This window comes from Geospiza fortis, unplaced genomic scaffold, assembly GCF_000277835.1.
Source record: "Geospiza fortis unplaced genomic scaffold, GeoFor_1.0 scaffold161, whole genome shotgun sequence".
Classification (NCBI taxonomy): Eukaryota; Metazoa; Chordata; class Aves; order Passeriformes; family Thraupidae; genus Geospiza; species Geospiza fortis.
In genome coordinates, this window is record NW_005054375.1 from 2926052 (window position 1) to 2944424 (window position 18373).

Below are 18373 nucleotides of genomic sequence, written 5' to 3' on the forward strand. Positions count from 1 at the left end.
TGCTTCTGATTCTCTCCCTGATCCTGGTGGAGGGGAGTGCGTGAGCAGCTGCCTGGGTCTTGGCTGCTGGCTGGGGTTAAACTACAACAAACACTACAAAGTTCTTCTTATAAAACCTCTCTTCTATTATGGCTAAAAATGTTCTGCAGTCAAAACTATCAGTTCTTACAGTAGAATGTCTCCCAGTTTGGTTTTTTTTTTTTTTTTGGCAAATAGTATTTTCTCTGTCAAGTTGCTTAGAACTTCTGGTGCACAAATGTCTACTTCTTTCTGGGAACAAGGAGCTATCTCTAAAGTTTATTAGTTCTGGCTCATATAATTAATCTCATTTTGAATTATTGAGAAATGAGAACTAGATATGCAAGCAGACAATTAAGATAACAAGTAACATTCAACTATAGCATTCTAGGGACTAACACAAAATGTTTTTTCTTAGAAGCAAATTGTTTTCTATTTATGGAGATACTTAGAAATCTCTTAAGACGGGAGTTTACATAATCAAAGTGGCTACTTACACAGGCTTAAGTGTATTTACCACTTACTCATATTCAAAGTGCTTTGAAACTTCAAGTAAAAAGCATAGAAAATAATCCCATGAAATAAAGACACCATTTACAGTACAGAACTGTAAAAAAGTGGTGTGTAAGGTCACTTGATGGGAAGAAATTTAACAAAGTCTTTGAAACCTTTGTTTGGGTATCCTGCCCATGCAGACTGTACAAAGCTTTACGTAGTCAAGATACAGAGAGAAATTCAAGAATCACATTTTTTTAACACATTTTGAACTCAGAAAGAGTTCAAATACCTTTTAGTTTCATGCTCTTGAAACTTACAAGTTTCTTACAAGGGTATAGGTGAAAGCCAAAGACTGTGTTAGATTCTTACTCTGTTCTTTTAACCCCATGGAAATCCATGACTGCATAGTGTGAAACTGAGAACGGCTGTTTTGTGCTCCTACCCATAAACACCTTATGAGAAGGCACTGAGCAGCAGAATAAATGAGCTTGCACGGATTTGTGCCAGGCAGGTCTATGGGATTGCCTCACTGGGACCATGTAAGAACCATTGATAATTCACTGGTGGTTTAGCAGTTCTCAGAGCCCACTCTAAGCCAAGGGCTTTTCCATGCCTCATGCTCAGCCAGTGAGGGGCTGCATGAGCAGCTGGGGGGAAGGAGCAGGAGCAGGGCAGCTGACCCAAACTGGCCAAAGGAATATTCCACACCACAGAACACGATGCCAAATCAGTCAACAGGGGGAAATTGGTCAGGAGGGGTTGATGGCTGCTGGGGAATCAGTTGAGCATCATTCAGTGGGTGGTGAGCAATTGCATTGTTCACTACATTTTTCATGAGTTTTGTATGGGTTTTATTCCTTTATCTTTTCCATCACAATTATAACTTAACATAAAACAATAATTATAATTATTATATTTTAGTTCATTTCAACTATTAAACTGCTCTTAATTCAAGCCATGAGTATTTACTTTTATTTCCAGTCAGGACTGGGAGCGACTGAGTGGTATCTAGTTGCTGGGTGGGGTTAAACCAACAATGAAATTGGCCCTCTTTGGTGCAGGTTGATGTTTACCTGGTCTTTTTTTGGCAAAACTAATTCTTAGTCTGTCCACCTTGGCTTGTACTGGTGAATGAGGATATTTGTCCCATTGAGCTTTGCATTCTCCTTTGCCTGTATTTTTTTATGCCTTTTTATTTCTTTTTTTTTATTATTATTATTATTTATTTTGTTGAGGTCACTTCAGGTAGCAATGAACCACTTCCCCCATTTTGATATGATCTGTGAGCTGGGTGAGGGTGCACACCATCCTATCACCTAGGTTGTTAACAAACAGTGTTTGCTGCAACGCATATCCATTAATGGCTGCCATTTGGACATTGAACCAATGATGAAAATAAGCTTTTGGCCTGAGACTTTTGCCAGTTTTGCGCCCACTTATCAGCCTATATTTCACTGAATTATCTGTGTGAATGCCAGTGAAGATCATGTTGAAACCTGGCTAAAGGCCTTCTGGTACAGAGTTCTCAGACAGGGCCTTTGGAGAAAAAGCTTATTATATTAATACAGATAATAGTGACCCTGACTGTCCTTTGCTGGAATTGATCTTTATAAAATTATGTATATGTATTGTGGCCTGACCATCTTCGCTGTGGAAAATAAATAGAAAATGCATATAAGGATACTTACAATGATAAAAATAAATATTTCCAGTATCGCAAACTGCACAAGAACCTCCTGTTCATAGCTATGCTAAATTACTATCTAAGAAACAATATACTTGACTATACAAAGCAAAAATAGAAGCCTTATTATGCATCTTTTCTTCCAGTATTGATTCAAAGCTAGAATATATGTTGATAATCTGCTGTTAGAAATTTCATCAGTCAAAGATATTCTCAAAGGGTTAAAGCAAAAATTTTAGCTATTCTTCAATGCTACAGTCATGAAGAGGAGAGAAAGCAGAACAGAATATATATTTACATAAAAAATATTTAAGACATTAAGTGTTAAGTATGTAGCCCGCATCTTTTCTCTGTAATCACACTGTATTTTATGTCTGCTACATGAAAAACACAGTGGCAAATGTCTTTATATTCCAAGTAGGTAAATGGTCTGCTTTGTAAGTGAAAATGAGTGTTCATGCTTCACTTACTACAAAATACTATGCCAGTAGAAAATGAAAGAGGAAATGAAAGAGAAAAGAAACAAGTAATGCAGAGAAAAATCATAGAGCTTATGTTGATGAAATAGTTCTGCTAGTTCAAGTTAACACTATCTTTATGACTGGCAACTTAATAGAAGCAATTAATGTGCTAAATAGCATTTCATTGTGTATAACTCATTATCAATGAAACTTTCAATTTTCATTAAAAAAAAAATTGGGGCCCCTCTTTGGACTACTGCAAACAGTAAATTTTCATTTAAGTAGCCTGTATACATGAAAATAGGTCAGTTTATCTGTTAGAAATTTCTTTCACATACCTTTAGATTGTTTTGTTCTCCCCCCCCCAAAAAAGACAAAACAGTTGGACCTGAGCCCAGAATAAATAGGAAACAAAATCTGTTTTGTTTTTTTTTTCAAAATTTGAATTTTCCATGGTTACATTAATAATAGAGAATAAATATAAATTATATAAATACAGTTACAAGTCATCTTTGCATTATTTCTCATTGTAGAATAAATTAATACTTTGCAATAAAACACCTAGTAAAAGTTTTGGCATAAATCACTCAAATAGCCTGACTCAAGACAAGAAAGATTACACTGGCATGAAAAGCTTGGGTAAAGCCTCACATTTTCCCCAAAATGGGGTTTGTGACAGCCAAAGAAAGAAAAACCATTAGAGCAAGCAAAAAAGCTCCACAACATCACATGACAGCAAATAAAGTCAGGACATATAAACAGAAGAACTTGTCTGATAAATCTGAAAAAGAAGAAAAACAACAAACCAACAAACTACATCAGGTTATAGTCTGACTGAAATTTGATTATGGCATATATCAAGTAAGACTGCCCATCATAACCTGTACACAGAACCCAAATTAAAAGCTTGCATGAAACCAAACTTAGGAAAAAAAAGTACTATCTCTGACTCTGAAAATCTCTTAAAGCTTTTCTTTTTTAATATAGAGAGCAACCAATGAGATAAGAAACTAAGCAGTTGAAACAGTAAAATGCATTTGTTTATGTTCCAGACTGTCACTGAGAAAACAGAATCTACAGAGCTTATCCAGGATCTATGTGTGTGTAACTCAAGTAATATCAGAAATTCTTCAGAAGATCTTTTCAGATCTTAAAAGGGGTTATATAGAATGGAGACAGATTAGAAACCTTGTAAAAGACAGCTGGCACAAGGCATTAGACAAAAACTAATGGGAAACACTTTTCTGCCTCCAAGTGAGGATTAAATAAGGCAAGTTCCAAAATGTCACTTTTGCAATGGACTGGAAACCATTTGCATTGATTCTACAATAGACTGGGGGCATCTAAAAGCTTGTAGTGTTTTGGTGATTGTCAGAGGGTTTTATAGAAAAATGTTTCATCACATGTTTGATCAATGGATAGGCCCCTCAAATTCACCATTGCAAGTAGCCATAATTGGCAAATTCAAAACAGAGTTTATAAAAATCCTAGTTCAACTGAACTAAGAAAAATCAAAGCATTTTTGTGTTTGGGTCACCAGTCTAGGAGTGGAAAGAATTCATGACCTGCTTGGTTTCCTTCTGTGACCTTACCAAATTCATTCAGACCAAATCCATGCAAGGCTATGGGTAGAACTTAAGCACCAAAAGTTTAAATTCTCAAAAATTCTGTTTATTTGATGGCCAAAGACACAAGAAATTAACATAAAATACTCTTGAATATCAAAGTTATTCCCTTTTACCTCTGGCTACACTCCAAAATGTCTTAGCTTGGAGAACATTTGAGATACTTTAGGTACTTAATTTATTTCCTGCTGGAATAAAAAAATTATAAGGATGACAATACAAACAAAACAGGGGGCTTATGAAGTGTTAGGAATGAGCAATAATGCAATATGGCAGATACAGAGACGTTAAAAAAGGAGTATGTTACATGAAATTCATGCTTGTGCAATGTAACCTTTTATTTTTGTTACCCATTCAGCAGGTAAACATGAGAAGTCAGTATGTACAATAGCATTAAATAGTTAATATTTGTCTAGAAAAATAAATGAGGTACATATGCTGTACCTTACCTCTCATCTCTGAAGACAATTAGGAAATTCACATACAGCACAGAAAAATGGTCTGGTGTTAGCAGTCTTTATGCAAACACATTACCAGAAATAACATCAAAAGTTAAAGGCATTTTCAAAGAGAAATTGTAGAGAAGTAGGAAGAAAGACTTAAGTTATCCAGTCTGCTTCTGTTTCAGGACCTTGAATTCCCCAACTTTATTTTACCTTCAAAAGGCATCTGCTGCTTGTATGACACATTTATAATAGCAAGAACTTAGCACATCTATTAATCAGTGTCGTTTATTACTGAGAAAACTTATCAATGTGTACCATGAATCATCGTGATCAGAAACTATTCTAACAACACTCAGCTATTAAGCAAGATTTAAAGTTATATATATACGTGTGTGTGCATTTATAAATATATATCTCACATATATATATATATCTATATATCTTGCATATATATGCACATATATAGAGATAGGCATAGAATGTCAAGCAGATCAATGATAATTAATTTGTACAGTCTAGGAAATTATATCTATCTACCTCAGGCAATCAAAGATTTCTTTAATAATTGCACTGGAACCTGTTTTTCAAGCAATTAGAATTTAGTTGCCAGCAAACAGATTAAAAGAAATGGCATTTTAAAATTACATGAATAAAAATTAAATGGAAATTAAGACTACCGTTGTCTAATAGGCAATCAGAAACACAGGAAGATATAAATTCCCAAGACTACTAGAATAAGTTTAGTTCTGTATTTCCCCAAGTTTTTTCAGTAATTTGAAGTGATATCATGGGAGTAATCTTGTATGTACTGATTACCAGGAGTTCCAGTGCCTTCAGGAGGGATTCTGCGTGTCCCATACCTAGGGAGGTGAGTCTATGGGACAAAAAGTTTCCTGTCAATTCCTAGAAGTGTACAAACCCGAGAATGGACACAAAACATTTTTCATTCTCATGTTATTTGCTGCTGGGGACTTGCAATCCTAGTAGTCAATGCTGGAAATCTATAATGTGCTGCAATATGTTATCAACGGGTAATTGAGCTTGAATATTATTTATTGATATTAAACTTGACAGTCAAAAGGATAAGCCTCAGATATTATGTTTAATACATTGTCCCATAGGATGCTTTGAATATTTTTTTAAAAATTTAATGTGCTGTTATTATCAATGCAGCAGACATAAAATTAATAAAAAATCCTAATGAGAATTGGGTGGGTTTAGATAATTCTCCAGTGGATTTATTATCTTAGAAAAGTGGTGTTCTAAGGCATTTTGATGACTCAAGGGATCATCAACAAAACGGAGTTTCTCTCATATCTTGGTTTCCAAACCATTTCATGTTACTGCCTGGAGTTAGTATACAATGACTATTTAAGGCCTATAAGAATTGAGCAGTATCCTTGACCCCATTTGAAAAAATATATCCCCTGAAAAAATGAGACCTATTAGAAATTTAAGAGTTAGTCTGAGCTCTAAATGAACTATAGTGTTCTGAGGACAAATCAGACTGACAAAAACAGTCAAGTGATAAGGCAATTTGATTTTCCCAGGCTTTAGTTCCTCTAGATAGCAATTGTCCTGCTGCAGGATTTTATTATGAATTAAATTAATCCTGACATTGGATAGACTGATGCTCATTAAGCTTTTATATTTCTATAAATCCCAGTTACAGACTAGAGTCTGTATGGAGAAAAGGCAAAACGCTATACATGTTGTAGAAACAAGAAAATTTTTATTTCCTGCTTTTAGAAGAGCTGAAGATTTTACATCATGCTGAACACTTATGCACATGCCTAAGTGCAAACACAAAAGAATTAGTCACACACTTAAAATTTTAGCTGTGAGAAAAGTTTTCCATTACTGTAGATAGGAAAATAAGTAATTCACAAAGATTTAAAGGAGAAAAAGTTCAAATTCCTTTATAGATGAGATTGAGATTTTTTTATAGGTATAGATATTATAGACATTTTTTTGATAAAGAAGTAAGAATCCATCAGTTCCAGCTACTGGTACTGCCCTGAGAGCTGGCTATAAAGGAAGGTCTTAACATAGAATAATGGTTACACATTGATTATAGCTGTGTATGATGATTCTTAGTAAAGTCTTCAGACTATTATAGATGCATTTAATTTGTAAACTCAAAATGTCTAACTGCATTTTTGGGGAACAAGACAGGAAGTGAAAGAAGGAAATGCAGGAGGACGCATTTGCAGGAATATGAATAGAAGATAAATAAGAATTTTTTAACTAAGGCCATATACAAAATAAAATTGTAGATCAGTTTAAGCCATTAGACCTTAGGTCAGCAATATGAGAGAAACCACAGAGTTTCTTATAATGAGATTAAATGGAGTTTGGTTTATGTACATTTCTAGGACATACTATTTATTCACAAGGAGGTATTACAGTTCAGGAAAAGCAAGAAATTGCTTCAAAAGATGATAAATAACACTAATAAAAATTTCCTTATATCCATAGTTTCTTTGGTAAGTCATAAATTGAAAGCAATTTTTTTTCCTTCTCTATTAGCAGAATGATTAGTGTTGGATACTCATGGATACTCATGTCCCATCTCAGCTGATTCAGAATACCTTTGCTATGAGTTAATAAATAACACTCTGAGTCTCTTAAAATCTTAATTGTGATTTATACAAACAATCACCAAATCCATGATTTTTCTATTAAATAGATTTCTGACTATATCCTTCTTTTTTGATAATATGTAAAAAATGCACATATAGTCCGTAGATGATCTGTGTCTTGCACCTTAGGAAAAGAAGCTTTTCTTTCTAATGGTTTAGAGGATAAATATTGACTTAGAAAGAGTTAATTACACAACATATTTCCTGTTGGGAAAAAAGCAGTCTCTTTCAAAATGCCAGTAAGAATTTTCCCAAACATGTGCATCAACACAACTCCTCTGAAAGTGACTGGCAAACCTGATTTCAGGAAAAGACTTTGAGGCAGTTTTTGAGAACATAAAAACAACCCACAAGCAAACCAACCAACCAAAAACAACCCAGAAACTATAACTCACATGTTTATGAATCATCTGAAGCATTCTGTTCACCTGTTTTTATTTATTTAATTAATTTTTTATCTCTGAGAAAACAAGTATGCCTCAATAGGTGCTAAAATGATCTAGCAGGCTAGCATTGACACTGCTTGAGCAGTAATGGAAGAGATTTGTGCTGTGATAAACTTAAATACCAAATAAAATTTAAAAGTCTGCCTCAGCATGGAAGGAAATAGACCAAGCGGCTGTTGTGATTAGATGGTTTGAGAGCAATATTTAACTTGAAATCTGCTCAGGGATCGAAAGCAAAATCTAACTGCTTATGAATTTAGAGTGCAGCTTGGAGGGATAGGAGACTGTCAGTACTAGTCTCAAGCAGCAAAGTTACAAAAGCTGGTGGAATGGATTTTTTTCAAAGGGTTCATTTTTGAGGACTTTTGTCACATAGTTTAATATTGGGAAAATGGAAGGTTTTAATATTCTACTTAGCTTGATGGAAAATGGGGGCACTAACAAGGAGCAGGAAAGACTATTCTAAGATGAGCACTGCACAAATATCATGCTATCAAATTTCATGGTGCTCTTCATTTGTTTCACATGTGATAAGCAGAAGAATTGACAAGAAAAATGAAGACACCCACAAAACTGCTGCTCAGAGATACATTGTGGAATTGTTAATATAACACCAAAACCAGAGAGAAATCAAAGAGAAATCAGAAAGAAACATTTTCTCAGGAATATGTGCAATAAAATATTAAATGTACTTACTCTGTCACCATAATACTTTCTCTAGGACTCTGAGTTGCTGCCTCCGAACAATTAATTTTTGTCAAAAATTACAACTCAAATAATGAGCTAAATCAAGTCTTTTAAAATCCCTCTTTAATAAGGTGAAGCACAACAGCAAATGCTGAATACATGTATTGATAATGTTCATGCTTTGCTTCTTTACAGCTACCTTAGGTGTGTGAGAGGTATTTATAACCATAAAAATGAAAACATTTATTGTAAGGGGTGAGGTCAAAGTGATTACACTGGCTCCAGAAAACACCCCAGGGGAGAATTCCAGGGGAAACCAGGAGAGGGGACAGCATCACTTTCCTTGGTGTCACTTCCCTTGATTGACTGATGTCTCAGCCATTCCTGGAATTGTAACGAGAGAAGGCCCCTGAAGTCTGAGATCTTCATCATGAAGTGCTAATGTCTTCATGTCCTCTATTGCAACTCCAGTCAGTGTTAGGATCCCTCTCTTTATATTCTGCTCACTTGGATTTATGTTCCCTGGTAACCCTTGAAAGCTTATTTGGTTTTCTTTGGTTTTGTTTTCCAGGATAAATACATAAAAGCAGCTGTCTCAGTAGCAAGATATTTTCAGAGTACAGGCTAAATGAGAATTTTTTTTTAGACTGTTGGTAACATTTTGTGATTTACTCTGCATCCACCCTGCCAGTGCTCTCTTAGCTTCATTAGAGAATGACAAGTGATTACACCATTACCTTTCTGAAAACAATATTTTGTGTCTCTCTGAATAGCATAATGCCTTACCTGATGAGAAGGGAAAGTTTAAATGAAGATATTGGTCCTAATTTGAGAGTTTAGAGAGTCTAGATTCATAACTGGTAATACATCCCTACACAGATAGGGCACCCTGCCAACATCTCTTTTGACAGCCTTCAGACTTTGCTCGGTCCAGGGTAGACATTTATTTCCATCTTCTTATCTTTAAATACTGTCACAACCATCCATGTTCCTGGCTATAGACAGGCAGTCTTATGAATCAGATTGACATCATTCAGGTCTGCACCTTCCTTATTAGTCATGAGATCTTTGGCCTAGCTGTTTCCAGGTACTAGGTTCAATTTTTAGAGGCAGAATGAAAAATTCAGTATAAATTATTCAAGTTCTTTTTTTAAAAAATATAAAATACTGATTGATTACTGGCAGATCACAGACCCCTTTCACACCTGTATACTGACAGTATCTCCAAACCAAGCTGAGGTAAGCTTTGCATATCTAAGTAGCCATTTCTTTTTATGAATTATTGACATCCTGTCTTATATTTAATCATGCTTCAGGGTATCATTTTCACCTCTTACTGCCTTCTCTATTGTTCTATTTTTTCATGTCACTCTCTCTCTTGTTCTTCCATTTTCCTTCCATTTAGGTTTTTTTTGCTACACTGTTTATTATTAGCTTGAAGAACTTTAACAAAATTTATTTCTCTCCCCTTCACTTATAGTCTCATTTCCTTGTATTGTTTCTTATTTGCAATAGTCTAGATGGCGACAGTCAAACAAATGTGATTAGCATTACATTAATGACTGAGCAGAAGTGTGCTAATATAAAATTTGTGGAGTCCAGTGATTATTTCATTAGAAAGACAGCATTTAAAGGTATTTATTAGAAGATTTGTCTGTACTCTTCCTATTGTCAATAGCATGATACAGGAATTCAGGGCAAATCTTCTTACTGATGCCATGAACTACCATGTATTTTTCATTAGCCAGAAATGGCCTGAATTCAAATCACAGTCCTTAAACATGAAATGATCCCACTTAGAAGTCCAGATGGACTGTGCCTGCTGCCTTCATGGAAACACTGCTGATGGCTGATGTAAATGTTCAGCAAGATTTCCTGGACTGGCTATTGAAAATCTGATATTGCACATTAGATCTTCTGTGCCCAAAGTGTTCCTAGTGCAAACACGGAAAACATAGCCCTATGGGTTATTTGTAGAAATGTCTCATATCTTGTTAAAGATACTGGTATAGACCATGCAGAGCTCTTCAAAATTGTCCTTTTTTCTCACTTCTGTTTCTATTTATTTTTTTGTTTCTTGTCCTTTTCTGTTTCTCCAGCGAACCTTCTGTTTGATTCTCTCATTGTTTCCACATCTGAACTTAAATTGTGGTTTTCTTAACAATCATTGTATGGATTTTTAGAAGAATGAGATTTTACTGAAACATATCACTGTAAACACAACATTAGTTTCTTTCATGTTCTTTCATCTGGCTATGTCCTTTTTTCTTAAGACAGCCAGAAAACAGCCCAGTGAAAAGGGGGGACAAGAAATAAATGAGATCTTTAAGCAAGAAGCATGATCATGTTTAGAAAGAATTTGCCTAGCTCCTGGGATAAATACCAATGTTATTCTAAATATTTTTTATTTTTCTCGTGGGAAATAATTCTAAAATTACCAAATTAAACTAATTTTTTTTTTGCATTACAAAAATTTTCCCTCCTTTCTCTTCCCATTTTCCTTTTCCCCTCCCCCCTTTCTCCTTTCCTTTTCCCCCTTTCTCCTTTCCTCTGCTTTTTCCCCTATTTCTGTCTCTCTTCCCCCCTCTTCTCTTCTTTTCCTCATTATTCCACATCCAGTTGATTCCACTTTTTATACTTTTACCCTTATGCAAAGTTTACAGTGTTGTTCTGTGAGCAGCAGAGCTAATATACTCACTTTTTATCTGGTATTTCCTTTATCTCTGTGCTAACCTTGCAGTGGGCTAGTTGTGCATCTGATCTAATAAGTGCTCCACACTATTGATGTCTTTCCTTTGTTGTCCTCATGCCCTGTTTGATATCATGGCTTCATGGGGAGTGCTGCTCTGCTTGAATCTTTGCATTTTTCTGCTGGTGATATTTTGTTAAATGTTGTTCAATGACTTTTAGAATTGCTTTGACTTTGATGATATTCTGAGTATATCCCTCTCCTTGACATAGCTGAAAATTCAGTTTCTTTTTCACCTGCTTTTTCACTTAATCTTATCTATTTCACTGTTCATCTTCTTAATTTTTCCTCTTTCTACTTAGTACTGTTGTCAAACATTTTGTCTAAATTGTTGATGTTTCTGCCAGTTGATCTGTGGCCCTCATATGCTCAGTGTTAGCTTGGACTCTGTGGCCTGCAGCATTTGTCAGTGGGTATATTTTTGGTTCTTTATTCTCTGTCTTTTATTGTGTGACTGTGTGTTCACTTGACAAGCTGAGAAGCTTTTGGGCAAAGTCTGAGGAGAGGTTTTAGTCCCAGAGAATGCATCTTGGAAGCAGAAGAAAGAATGAGGAGATTCTGAACTATTCTAAACAGATTAAGTGCAGGGAAATACTATGATGATGATAGTGGTTATGGTTGTGATAGGTAAAGAAATAGTAGGAAGTCAAGCAACATCCTACTCTGAGAAAACAATTGTGATAAATATATATGTCTAATGAACAAGAAAAATATTTTATGAGGTTCAGAGGGTGGAGATATTGGGTGGGATAAACATGGAATTTCCTGCTACTTTTGGTATCATCTCTGCTGCAACGCCTAAATTCATCTTTTGTGGGTTACTGGGCAACAACTTGGCCTCTCCAGTACTAAGACACTCCAAAGCACCAAGACTGCAATGCATTTTCTCATCAGACCAGATTCACTGGGTAAAAGATTTTGGATAGGTCCATTCTATTTTCTGCCCAGGAACAGACTCCACCATGAGTAGTATAAATTTCTGACCTCACCAGAACCTTGTATAAAACTGACAGGACACTGTAAATTTATGCAAGTCCACCACATGTTCAAAATATTTTCCCTTTTTACCCCCTTTAAAATTGTGGAAATACTCTGCAGCTACCAGTTGCTGTGGAAATAGATTTTTCCATAGAATTTATACACAACAAAAAATATTGTCTTGATGGTTTATCAGGAGCTGCTGGGTGACTCAATGGGAGGTTTTAAGTTTCAGCTACTGTTACACTTCACAGAACCACTGCACTTTTTCTCATGGGTCGTACCTATTAGCCATTAGGTATTATTCAGTCTTTCCGTGATTATCTCTCCAGATATTAAAAAAATCCATTTTCCAGGTGCCAAACCCCACAGCCCCTACTTTTTAAAATAGAACAATTACCATATCTGTCTTTTGTAGCTTCCTTTTACTGCCTGTGTCATTAAATCACCTTTCAGTAGTTGCTTCTGTTTCACAATTCTGGTGAAGGTCTTACTCTCCTATCTTACTTTTTCATGCCCTTCGGAGAAAAAAAAATATGCTAATAACTCTATTTAGGGTTAGACAGAGTGGAACCTAAACCATTACAAACCTCACTGATCATCTATCTCAGAACTTAGAGACAAAACAGGAATCACAATTTCATAAAGAGATGCTAATAATGTCATCAATAGTCCATGAAAGTACATATTTTCCAAAGTTTCTGTGCTTTGATTTAAAGAGGTGTTTAAAGCATTAGGTTACATACATGACATAACTGCACTGTAGGAACAAATACATAATACTGTTTTCTTTAAACCTGTTCAGCAGAACAAAAAGAAAACTATCAAATAGAAATGGAACAGTTATGGTTGCACCTCATTATGATGGTGTTGGCAATTGGTGCACTTACAAGAAATCTTAGTGCTCACCATGTTCTACAGATAAACACAAAGAAGTCACATCCATTGGCTGCAAATCAGGTGAGATGACAGAGAGTTTGCTAGGGGAAGAAATACTCTAGGAGCAGTATGGAAGTGAAAAATCCCCATCCCCAAAGGGCTTATCAGTACTCTCAAGAGCACAGTCCTTTTGTAGTCATCCCTCTACAAGACAAGGAGAAAACTGCCTGTGCTCTGGAATATAAGACTAGGCACTACAAGAAGGGTACAAATTGTTCAGAAGAAGTAGGCCAAGAATTCAACTAAATATTGGTGGTTTATTATGTAGATGAGTCTAAATCATCTGTACAGTGCAAGTAAATGAAACAATATGCCACACCCCTTAGTCTGAGTCTAAACTGTGATGCAGGTGATGGGTCAAAAAGGCAAGAACCAGACAATATTTCTTGAAAAGCTAATACTTAGAAAACAGGGGGAAATTTGCATCAATGATGCAAATGTAACTCCAGACATCAGAATATAATGGCACTATTAATAAAAAGATTTATGTGGAAAGAATATCTTTAAGAATCTGATTGGAGGGTGATTTCTTTGATTTCACCTTTTTAAGTAATTCTATTTATCCATTGGTTAATTTTTTTGTGTATTTATTTATTGGTTCTGTAGAGAATGTTTTGGGACTTTTTTTCATTGGTTTTGTATTATCTTGGGCTGCTGCTTGCAGATGTTTCAACATAAAGGCTGAATGGATTTTGCTTTATGGGCCGGGAGGAAATTGATGTTGGTTAGCTAAATCATGCTATAGTAGTTGTCAGTGTGCAACATCACTCCATAGCCATTCAATTTTAGATTTCTAGATATAAGGTTACTGTATGAATGTTTGGTAAAGAGCTGTTATCACAAAGACAGCATTATAATGAAAGTCAGATACTATCATTCCTCTCATCTTTCACTGGCAGTGTAGTGTAACTACTACACTTTTTACTTTGGGAAGAAGTGAGAAGACATTTAATCTTCCTCAATATGTAAAACTGACACGAGTTCAAATGTTACATCACTGCAACTGAGATACAAACTGCAGCAATAATAACAGGGTAATTTGTCTTTGCTTATTTTTTTCTTTAAATTGTTTTCTTTTAGGTTTTGTTTTCATCTTTTTTTAAAGCTGATGCTAACAAGTCTTCCAAAAATTAGTTCACTGAACTTATTTTACATGCTTACTTTATTACTTATTTTAAGTATAGGCACAAGTTTGCAAAATGTTTCAGCTTCTTAATAGATATTTATTTAAATAAAGCACTACAGAGAACGTTGCCATTTTTAAAAGAAGTCATAACTTTGCATATCACATTGGAAAGGTGAAATTGCTTTTATTATGATTGAACAACCCATTAGCCATGCAGTATGCTAGCTAGCTAGTAATCCAAAAAGAAACTGAATATTTGTACATGCTTCATTAAGAAATTATCATTGTAATTTATTTTAATTTTTAAGGGCAAAAGGAATTTTAGGGAGCAATGTTTACTTAGAATGTATACAGTTATGTAATCTAAAATAGATAGTTCTAGCACTGTGTAATGTTATTATATTTTTAAATCAATAACATTTATTAATTGACTAATCATATTTGCTCAGCCTTTTAGTCTGCAGTTAATTATTTAAGGCCATGAAAAATGTCAAGCCTCATAAACTGTTTTTCAAATGATAGATGTAACAAGTATAATAATAAGCCTTCTATTTTTTTCCTTTCCTTTTTCTTTCCCCTTCTTTTAGTTGAAATGACATTCTATAGTATACCTAGCAGTGAAGTTTACCTAGCAGTAAGACAAAAGACATTTTGAAACAAGAAAAAAAAATTACACCTCTCATATTTAATGCTTAATCATTTCTCAATGCCAATTTGATGGACAGTAGTTTGAGTCTCCAAAATTATTGTTTTATTAATAGCAGAGGATCAGTTTGGATTCTTTCTTTCACTGAATTTTGAAAATTCGATCTTTTTAATCAAAACTCTTTTTACAGTTGGTGGGAGAAGAGAATGAATCAATGTTTCTATATTCTTTTTAGAATTATCTGAAGAGTTTGATGACAGGTGATACCCCATAGTCATTCCTTTTCTTCCTGCCTGTTTTATTAACCAGGTTCCCACTGGTTAATAATAGATCTATGTAGTAAAGGCAGTAACCATTTCACTAATTTTGTAAATATTAAATTTCTATTAGGAAATGTCCCTAAATGTGACAGAAAAGACTAAAAAATATTGTCTTCCTTTGCTGGAGAAAAGTAATTTTTAGAGCTAAACATAAATTTGAGTTTCTTCCATAATGATTTTTGTATTTGCTTCTTGACAGCTTGTTTCTAATTTTGCTGGCAACATTATCGTTGCTAGTTTTGATTGATGATCATGTTTTGGGAAGACATTTACAATTTATGTAATGTCCTGTATGAGAGTACCTCACTGCCAGCATAAAATTGCTGTAATTTAAGATATATCACTTTCAAAAACACATAAGGGTTAAGTACATATAATAAATACTTAGATACCTCCTTAGTCACACTATTATAAATGCTTTAAACTGTGTTAATCTGACATTTTCATTAAACATGAAAAAACATGAATCCAGATTGGTACATGATTACAGACTATGTCTAAAAGAAAGATTATTCTTTACACTTACAAAATATAGTTGCAACTTCTGGATGTCACCAATGGCATCTGAAAAGGCTTGATAGAGCCCTTAAGAGGGTTAGTCCAGCTTTGTGAGAAGGTGGGAATTCAAATGAAGCCATCCACAGAGTATAAAAAAGGAAAAAAAAATAGTGGGGTAAAATGTAGTCTTTGATGGAAGTAAAATAAGGTTTTGAACCAGCAGTATTTGACAAATCACTCAAGTATGCTCAGAAAAGATGACAATTCCATTTTATTTTTTACTTTGATGTAGTGCAAAATAATACATTAAGGAAAATAAAATGCAATACAGTACAATGTGGAGGTATAAGATGCAATTGTAGCAGATAGAGAATAAAGAAAAAGAACCATGCTACCTGTGAAACATGAAACATACCTACATACCTTTTGATTCTGTAGCAGTAAACTGTTTGCCTTTCGTAAGTAACGTGCAAAAGTAAGTGATCAGTGACACAGTCAATGCAACAAAAGGAAAAGTCAGACTAGATGGGTAACCTCTGTGGTTAAACACCTGCTGCCAACCACCACACCCACAGGTTGGGGGAGAGAACCAGAGCAGTGAAAGTGAAGAAATCTGTGGGTTGTGGTAAAGGCAGTTTAATAGGGAAAGCAAAAGCTGAGCACAAGAGCAAAGCAAAACAAGGATTGCATTCACCTCTTCCCAAGGGCAGGCAGGTGTTCAGCCATTGCCAGGAGAGCAGGCCCCCACCTGGCAATGGTGACTTGGGAAGAAGAACACCACACTCTGAATGTTTGCCCTCCCTCCTTCTTCCTTCCACATACTGAGCACGGTGTCACATGTTCTGGGATATCCCCTTTGACGCTTGGGGTCACTGGTCCTGTGTCCTCTCCCAGCTTTTTGTGCACCTCCAGCCTCCTCACCAGTGGTGTGGCGCAAGGAGCAGAAGAGGCCTTGCTTCTGTACAAGTAGTGCACAGCAAGAACAAAAATACACCTGTTAGCAACACTGTTTTCAGAAAAAATCCAAACCACTGCCCCATACTGGGCACTGTGAAGAAACCACTGCTCCAAGTCATGATCAGCACAGTAACTGAGTGGCCCACACAAATTACATGAATATCATCATGGTATGTAAAAGTGGCTTAGACATGCCAGATGATTCATATTGGAAAGAATACTTTACTGAAAACTGTCAGTTAACATAAACTGGAGAAATACAAGAGTCTTCAGCATGAATCTAGAAGTTTGTTTAAAATTACTCTGCATATCTAGAAGAAAATATGACAGTACTGTCATAATGAAAAAGACAGATGTGGAAGAAAATATAAATTAAGGGTAATAGTAGTACAAGTTTTTCCATTATGAGACATCTGCATCTGAAGTTGATTGCTTGGTTCTCATTCTATTTATGGAAAAGTGGTAGATGAAATTAAAATATTTTAGGATCATGTGCCATGAATAAAGGCACAGAGGATCTCCAGAAAATGGGAAGATTGGTATTTTGACCACAAAGACAGAGAAGTGCTGATGCAGTTTATGTTTGAATTAGCTGTTCACTAAAATCTTTTCCTCCTGATTATGCAGGGGCAGATCAATAGGTAAAATAGACGGTTCTGCTGTTCCTCATGTTTATGTTGTATGTGGTTCATGGAGTTTACATTAGATAAATCTGGATACTTGGGCCAAATGTGCCTATATACATCTGGTTTCAACTTCTTTGATGAAAACTTACCCAGTAAACCTTTGTTTCTTTGACTACACACAGGTCCACATATATGCTTAGGAATCACAGTTTCATTTCATCTATTTTATGTGGATAATTAGGACATTATTGCATTTGTGTGTTCCTACCACCTTTACCTTTGTAATCCATATAAGAATAAAATATAATTTATATTGATGATGTTGCTGCATTGTGTAGTGGCTGCTGCCCCACCAACTGTCCTTTTTGTTTTCTTAATGCCCACAGAAAGTGTTAGAGTGGAGTGTTCATCATTTGACTGCAGCAGAACACTGGATTGCCAGTTCTGTTATACTTTCAGTTTGAAAAGTAAAACAGTATTTGCTAGTTCTTCCTTTCTAGTGATTTTATTGAAGAACTGTCCCAGTCTCCTGGTTCAGAGCAAATCTGGGAGAGAATCCCCAAAGGGGCTCCTCTAGGAAAGCTGATTCAATTGGCCCCTCCCCCCAACCGGTCCGGAAGTAAACACCTCCTTGGAGAAAAGTGGAAAAAACCTGTTTATTAAACAATAAAACCCAAACAATATTAAACAATAAAACCCCTTGCCACTCCAGAAGAGATGACAAACTGAGAAAGTCCCCTCCCCGGGTTGCAGCTCAGCTCACTCAGTCTCTGATCAGTCCCTCAGTGCTGGAAATGTCGTGGCCCAGGCCCGGCCCAGTGGGCCCCAGGTGTGAGCTGCCAGAGCTCTGCTGGTGTTCAGGCCAGAGCAGGTTTCAAGAGGTCCAAAGAAAAGGGAAAAAAAGAAAAAAAAACCACCACAGTCCAGGGAACTTTTTTGCCTCATCTAGCTAAAACTAACTAAAAGCAAAGGAGAGCTCTGTCCTGCTGTCTGTCCATCCGCAGACAACACAGTCAGGAGCAGGAAT